The sequence below is a fragment of the Myotis nattereri genome (genome assembly GCF_964212035.1).
Source record: "Myotis nattereri genome assembly, chromosome: X".
Classification (NCBI taxonomy): domain Eukaryota; kingdom Metazoa; phylum Chordata; class Mammalia; order Chiroptera; family Vespertilionidae; genus Myotis; species Myotis nattereri.
In genome coordinates, this window is record NC_138078.1 from 33439874 (window position 1) to 33448563 (window position 8690).

The 8690-nt window shown below is 39.0% G+C and overlaps 1 pseudogene across 1 annotated transcript; it reads right to left on the reverse strand.

Annotated features, from left to right (window-relative positions):
• Positions 1 to 6630: 6630 nt before the first annotated feature.
• Positions 6631 to 7656, reverse strand: LOC308512026 (KATNB1-like protein 1; annotated as a pseudogene). Its single transcript has 2 exons — positions 7233 to 7656; positions 6631 to 7093 (listed from the first exon to the last, which is right to left on the reverse strand). The product of its transcript is annotated as a KATNB1-like protein 1 (transcript).
• Between the last annotated feature and the right edge of the window lie 1034 nt (positions 7657 to 8690).

The following is an 8690-nucleotide window of genomic DNA, read 5'->3' on the forward strand; positions in this document are numbered from 1 at the left end:
TGGGACTACCTTGAAATCACCATTGTTGGACCCAAAGCTGAGCCTCCCCATGTTTTTCAGAAACAGAATCAATGTGGCTTCCAATTTCTATATCAAAAGGATTTTTTCTCAGCTTCTAGTCTCATTTCTAATATCACCTCTTTAAAAAATCTTTACTAACATTCCCATCTAGTGTTGCCCACCCCAAGTCAATATTACAGCATCCTGCTTATTGTAGGTAGAGAATTTATGACAATCTTAAATTATCTTTTCTTGTTTGTTTGTTGTCTGCCTCCTCTCCCTTCTCTAATATAAGCCCCATGAGGACAAAACCTAATCTAAGATACCCCAGAGTATAGAAGAGTTCTAATCACATAGTAGGCATTCGATAATTTTGTGGTGAATAAATGAAAAATGATATCCAATGAACACGACTGGGTGCACTTTATGCTAAGGACCAAAGAGAATAACACTGGTTCCTTTTTATATGGAGTCTGAAATTCATTTACTGTGACCCTATTCTTTAATGGCCTCTTGATATATCTATCTTGAAAGAAATCCAAGACCAGAAGAGGAATAATGTGAACAATAAATAAGGCATAATGGGTTCTCAATCAGAACCAGTCTACCGATTATCCAAATGCTTTACTTCTATATCCTTCTGACTGCCTATCTTTTGGTACCTTTGTGCCCCCATACGGAAGATAAGAATGAGAAATAAAATCTGATACTCAAACTCATTGGTTATGTTTCCATTTGCAGATTTAATCAAAAGTTTGTTAGAGAAAATATATTCTGAAAGAAAATCTGATTTTTTTAATAGAGATTTAAGATATCCACATTTACCCTTGTGCCACTTCTTAATTAAGACTAAAGATAATTAAGCATTGGGTATTTAAGATCTGGCAAATATTAGTCACCTATCCAAGGAATAAATGAGTCAAAGAAATGGAACGGAAAGAGATCAATAGTCTTCAGCCCCCTGTCCCATGATCATAAAGAGACTGTTTCCAACCCCTCTACATCCCAAATAATAGTCTTTTTCACCAAAAATAGTTACTCTAGACCCTTTTTGAGTTCTTTTGGATCAGCTGTGAAGAGAATTTTAACTTTGTCAGCATTATTTAATTTATGCTAGACTGGCCTGCAAAATTCAGAGAAAAGTTTAACACTTATAACTGAAAAACCCCTCATCCATTAATATATATAAAAGGATTGAAACAACTCATTTGAGAGCACAACTTTAAAGCAATCAAGTACTTATTAATACACAATACAATATTTAAAATCTGCTTTTAACAGTAGCATAATAGAGCCTTAATTTCCTTTAAAAGTTCATGTTAATTAAAACTTTCTAGGCTATGTTTAAATTACCTCTAGCCAAAAGCACAGAAGTCTAATGAAAGTAACTATTTTAAAGATTTGAGGAATATTTGTCTTTATATAAAATATATGCATACACATGCATTTATGTGAGTGTGTTGGAAATTGTATTGAAATATTAAAATGCAGTCACCTCCCTGGGGTTCTAGTAAATACCATGAAACAGTACCCTGAGGTACTATAAACCAGAAAGTGAATGTATCTGGCAAAGATACACATTTTACAACTGTTGAGTAATTTAAATCCTGGGAGAATCTGACTCATGTTAATCACAGTTTCCTCCATTGGCACTACACCTAATAGAGAAACCATATGTTTTAAACTTTTCTAGGGAAAACACTGACTTCTTTTCACTCATACGTGGAATCTAATGAATAAAATAAGCTAAAAAATAAACTAGAAATAAACTCACAGATAGAGAGTAGACTGACAGCTATCAGAGGAGAGGGGGGTTGGGGTAAAAAATGTATAGGGGTTCCAGAGTGACTACCATCAATAAACCAACAAGTAAAAGTGTTGGCAAGGATGAGGAGAAAAGAGAACCCTAGTACACTGCTAGTGGGAATGCAGATTGGTGCAGCCTCTATGGAAAACAATATGGAGTTTCCTCAAAAATTAAAATTGAACTGCCATTAGACCCAGTGATCCCGCTTCTGAGAATATATCCCAAGAATCCCTAAATACCAATCAGAAAGAATATAGGCACCCCTATGTTCATAGCAGCGTTATTTACAATAGCGAAGATCTAGAAACATCCCAAGTACCCATCAGTAGATGAGTGTATAAAAAAGCTGTGGTACATCTACACAATGGAATACTATGTGGCTGTAAAAATGAAGGAGATCTTACCCTTTGTGAAAGCATGAATGGACCTGGAGATTATTACTAGTATGCTAAACAAAATAAGCCAGTTGAAGAAAAACAAATATCACATGATCTCACTTATATGTGGAATATAATGAACAAAATAAACTGATGAACAAAATAGATCCAGAGGTATGGATACATGGAATAGACTGACAAATCTCAAAGGAAGAAGGGGATGGGGAGTGGGAAGAGATTAACCAAAGAACATATATGCATGTATAACCCATGGACATAGGCAATATGGTGGGGAGGGTTTAGGTGGGGCAGCAGCTGGATGGAGGGGACAAAGAGAGGGGGAAATGGGGACATCTGCAATTCTGTCAATGATAAATAAAATAAAGTAAAATAAAAGTAAGCCCCCCCAAAAGGTGAAGGGACTATGAAAGAAAAACACCCTCATAGACACAGACAACAGTATGGTGACTACCAGAGGGAAAGGGGAGTGGGGGAGGTAGTAGAGGGTATAGGGGGAACAAATGGTGATGATAGGAGATTTGACTTGAGGTGGTGAATACACAATACAATATACAGATGATGTATTATATTATTGTATGCCTGAAACCTGTATAATTTTATTAACTAATGTCAATCAAATAAAAAGGGAAATTTTTTCAAAAATGGAAATTTGCTAAATACATTACCTATATAGAATGCTATGCCTATGCAAGTAGTACACAGATTAAAAATAAATAAAATAAATTCATAGATCAAAACCTTTTTCAAATCACAGGTCCTCACTTTTAGGTAGTAAATATAATTGCTATTTATGTATCAACTTTTATCTATAATAATAAAAACATAATATGCAAATTTACCAAACGGCTGAACAGCGGAACTACCATCCGGATGACCTTCTGGACAACCTTCCAGATGAAGCCATGGCTGTGAGGGCTGAGGCAGCCGGGGATGCAAAGGCCTACTCTTTCATGAATTTTGTGCATTGGGCCTCTAGTTTTAAATAATTTCCTACATGAAGCACTGATAAGAAAGTGAGCACAAAACTTAGTGCGTTGAGCCTGAGGATCTAGGGCAAGTTTCTATCATTATTTCTTTTTATTATCCACTAGGGGCCCGGTGCACAAAATTTGTGCACTGGGTGTGTGGGGGGGAGTGTCCCTCAGCCCAGCCTGCCCCCTCTCACATACTGGGAGCCCTCAGGCGTTGACCCCCATCACCCTCCGATCGCCTGATCGGCCCCTTGCCCAGGCCTGACGCCTCCGCCAGAGGTGTCAGGCTTGGACAGGGGACCCCCATCTCCCCCCGATCACTGGCTCTGGCCCCCGCCCAGGCCTGAGGCCTCTGGCCCAGGAATCATGCCTGGGCAGGGGACCCCCATCTCCCTCTGATCGCTTGCTCCACCCCCCGCCCAAGCCTGACACCTCTGACCCAGGCTTCAGGCCTGGGCAAGGGGACCATCATATCCCCCCAATCCCCGGCTCCGCCCCCCACCCAGGCCTGATGCCTCAGCCAGAGGAGTTGATCCTCATCACCCTCCGATCACCAATCACCGGATCGGCCCCTTGACCAGGCCTGAGGCCTCCGGCAGAGGTGTCAGGCCTGGGCAGGGGACCCCCAGCTCCCTGTGGTTGCAGGCTCCGCCCCTGCCCAGGCCTAACACCTCTGGCCTAGGCGTCTGGCCCAGGCAGCGGGGACCTGCAGTGGCAGCGGGGGGCGCCGCGATCGTGGGCTTCGCTTTAGGCCCAGGCAAGGGACCCCTAGCTCCTGGGACTGCCAGCTTCGACCGTGCCCAGCTCCCATCGCTGGCTCCACCCCTACTTCCTGCTATCACTGGCCAGGGCGGCAAAGGCGCCTGATTCTCCGATCATGGCTGGGGGGCAGGGCAAAGGCGGCCCCAGGGCCGCCTTTGCCCTGCCCCCCAGCTCTTAGCTCCCCCCCTGGGTTTCGGATCACTGTCAGTGTCAGGGGGCTTCTTCCTGCTTTCCCTTTTGCCTCCCTGCATTGTGCCTACGTATGCAAATTAGCCGCCATCTTGTTGGCAGTTAACTGCCAATCTTAGTTGGCAGTTAATTTGCATATAGCCCTGATTAGCCAATGAAAAAGGTATCGCCATATGCCAATTACCATTTTTCTCTTTTATTAGTGTAGATGTGCTCTTATTGGGTAGATACAGCTACTCCCACAGTTTGATTACGAGCTCTGTATTATTGGAGACTCACTTTCCTCATTTAAAAATGGGGATAATAATAATAATATTTGCCTTAGAGGTTTCTGCTATGAGCATTAAATGGGATAATGGATATGAAGTGCTGAGCCCAGTGCTTTGCAAGGCATATTTTTTTCATTGGGTCTATTTTAAAGAAAATATTTAATATAGCGATATAGCTTCTTCAATTAGTTATACCATATCTTTTTATCAAGCACTTTTTATGTGTCATACATTTGAGCATAGAGGTAAGTGCTGATATTATAGTTTGGGGGAAGGCACAACAGATAAGCAAATAGTTTAATATCCATATCCAAAGAACAATGAAAGGCTTAAGTTGGCATACATGCATCAAATATTTTAATAATTTAAAAGTGCAACACTATAGTAAAAGACTCCTGGTCACTTATACTTATTCACTTTCTTTTTAAAATGTTTAATTGAATTATAATTTACATACTATAAAATTCATTCACTTAAAGTGTACAACTGAATGCTTTTTAGTATACTCACAGTATTGTGCCACTATCACTATAATTTTAGAACATTTTCACCACCCTCTAAAGAAACTCTGTACCCACTAACACTTATTCATCATTTCCCCCAAATGCTCTCCCTCCTATACGTGCCCTAGAGCACCATTAATCTACTTTCTGACTGAATGGTTTTGCCTATTCTAAATATTTCATATAAATGAAATCATACAATATGTAATCCTTTGTGACGGGCTTTTATCACTTAGTACATTGTTTTCACGGACCATCCATGTTGTAGCATGTATCAGTCTTTAATTATTTTTTATAACTAATATTCCATTATATGGATAAATCATGTTTTATTGGCCCATTTATTCATTGATGGACATTTTTGAGTTATTTCTACTTTTTAGCTATTTTGAATAATGCTGCTATAAACATTCATGTACAAGATTTGATTGGGCAAATGTTTTCAATTTACTTGAATAGCTAAAAGTATAATTTCAGATAATATAAGAACTCCATGTTTAACTTTTTGAGAAACTGCCAAACTTTGACCTTTTTACATTCCTGCCATCTGTGTTAAGTAGGTTCCAATTTTTCAACATCTTTGATAACACTTATTATTTTCTGTCTTTTAATGTAGCAATCCTAGTGGTGTGAAACAGAATCTTATTTTGCATTTCTCTGATGGCTAATGATTTTGAGCATCTTCTCATGTGCTTATTGCCATTTACATATCTTTTTAAAAAAATTTCTAAAGCATTGTATGTAATTAATTAAATCATACTGTAGCAAAAAAAATAGAATTCTTACAAAACCAGATTTTTAAAAATCAAAAAAATGGGAATATATAGTAAATTTACTCAAATGAAGCTTAAAAGATATAGAACTGAAAATATTAGAAATATATATATAATGAATATACATTAGCCAACTATATGAACATTTCCGGCTAAGCACTCATACAAATACATATTCACCTCTTTTACATAGAAATAACACATACATACATGATATGACGATTCTGGCAAAAAAATTCAGAGATAGTAAAAATATTCCCAAGTTTTAAAGATGGTGTGGAATAAGTTTTAACAACAACATTCTACATGAATGGAAACCCCTGATTTAATTCCATAATTTTCATGCCAGAAGCATGGTTGGTTTTACTTCTTTCTAAGAACAGATCTTGGTATCATATACATTGGCTTATTAATAATTAAGGCATTTTGTTTACACAGTATCTCAGTGTGGAAAAAACTTTTAGTATTGATTTTTTGCCGATGTTTTAAACTTTCAAAGCCTTTCAACATAAGAAAATAGCTGCACACATTTGAGTGTTTTCTTATAAAACACAATCTTAAAAAAGTAATGATGATTGGTCTTTGCTTTTCCTTGTAATAAATTTTGTCATATTTTTTCACATAGTATAAAGTATATTCTTATGAAGGGTTGCATTAAGATTCAGTAGTTCTTCAACAATGTTGCCAAGTAACCATATGAATCCCAAATGCAGCAAAGGTGAACAATCTTCATAGCGCACTTTCACCTTATTAAAGTTGAAGCTGCTCCTTTTGGATATTTTTCTACTTCAGTGTGAAGTAGATTGTTAGGGTTTCATTAGTGGTTTCATATGTGGCTTTAAAAGAAAAAGGTTTTGATTTCTTTCACAGTTCACAGTTCTCCAATGAGGCATGTTTGGAAATCATATAATCCAGGGATGTTTTGAATAACCAAATGCTCTTTAGTAGATGAAGTCTTTCAATGCAGCTGTAATAAATAAACATCTACATCCTTAGCTATATTATCAATATATCCTGGAACCAAAGTAAGATGGTTTTCTTGTTCCCACAATCCGCTTAAAATGTGAATATTTCCATCATTTATAATTTCTGTTTTGGATGATAGTTCTGACTTCAACCTTTTGGTGACTGCTTGAAGCCAGTTTAAACCAAATTTGCTTTTAAGTAGTGACTTTACAAGAGGCAACAAGTGTACACAGCAGCCTAGTGAGATGTATTGTTTTTCTCCCTATAAACTATTGGTAAGCACAGGAAGGCAATCCACCACCACTCCAAGGTCTTCTGTCTTCACCAAATAAGTTATAAGTTCACTTATACTTCTCTTTTTCCAGAAAGTTAAAGCTACATTCAATCTCAAATTCATGCTGAACAAAACTTGTGCCATGTTTCATGATCCAAAGAAACCTCAGAAAAAACCCCCACTATTTTTTTTGTTTTTTAATTTATTGATTAAGGTATTTCATATGTGTCCTTATCACCCCATTGCCCCCCACCCCCCTATTCATGCCCTCACCCCCCTGTTGTCTGTGTCCATTGGTTAGGGAGATCAACCAAACCCACTGTATTTTGATGATGCACTTTCTGTCTGTGAAGAACCAGAATCACTGGAGTTAAGCCAAATATGTTTGACAACCATGGTGTAATTTTTCAGGCGGGTGGCCTGAACAAGCCAGTTCATTTTCTTTATTTGCCATGTCACATCCCCCACTTCTAGGGGACTGTTAACTTTTAAAACAAGAATTTGGAAAAGGTAATGAACTTTATTTCTGTGGTAGATCAGCTTACGTAGTTTATCTGGGCTTTTCACAACGTGTCCAACTGTTCTATTTATGTAAGCAGCCAACTGTTTTGGAAATTTCTTAACCTCCTTCATGTTCTTATTAGTGAAATTAGAGATCCTTTTTCTGGGATGATCAATGGAATGATTCTCAATATTATTATAAAATTTCCGCTTTGTTTTAACATTGTGGGTTTCAGATGCCATATCTCTTAAATACCAGCGCCTCAGTCCAGCTCTGGTGCTGACCAGCTGCGCCTGGAAGCCTAGAGAGTCCCTGGGCTCCAGGCTGAGCCTCACTCAGGGCCATTCAAGCTAGGCCATGCGTGGGGCACTGGGATTGCTCCCCCTTGGGCGTCTCTCAGGCTCCACCCAACTCTCCCATTTATATATTTTCTTTAGAGAAATCTGACAAAATTGTAATTTATTTATGCTTTATTTTTTAGTTGTAGGAGCTCTTTATTTATTCTAGCTACAAGTCCTTTATTAGACAGTAGAGGCCCAGTGCATGAAATTTGTGCACGGGGGGTGTCCCTAAGCCTGGCCTGCACCCTCTCACAATCCAGGACTGTTCACCCGCCTGCCTGCCTGGTCACCCCTAACCCCTCTGCCTGCCTGATCGCCCCTAACCACTCACCTGCCTGCCTGATTGCCCCTAACTGCTTACCTACCTGCCTGATTGCCCCTAACTGCCTTTGCCTGCCTGCCTGATTGCCCCTAACCACTCTACATGCCTGCCTGATGCCCCTAACCACTTGCCTGCTTGTCTGATCGCCCCTAACTCTTCTCCTGCCTTCCTGATCGCCCATAACCATCTCTGCCTCTGCCTCTGCCACTGCAGCTGCATCTAGAAGGACGTCCAGAAGGATGTCCAGCTGTCTGGTATAATTAGCATATTATGCTTTTATTAGTATAGATATAATTTACCAAAAAATTTAGGGCTGTCTTTGTACTTTCCTGATTGTGTCTTTGAAGCACAAAGCATATATTTTGGTGATTTCCAATTTAACTATTTTTCTTTCATCATTTGTGCTTTTGGTGTCATATCTAGTAAATTATTGCTTAAACCAAAATCATGAAGATCTATATCTGTTTTATTCTTTGAAAAGTTGTATGGTTTTAGCTCTTACATTTAAGCCTTTGATCCATTCTGAGCTAATTATTGTATACTAGAGGCCGGATGCACAAACTCTGTGCAAGGGGCTTGGCCCCACCGCCGCAGTGGCTGCCTTAGCCCCCGC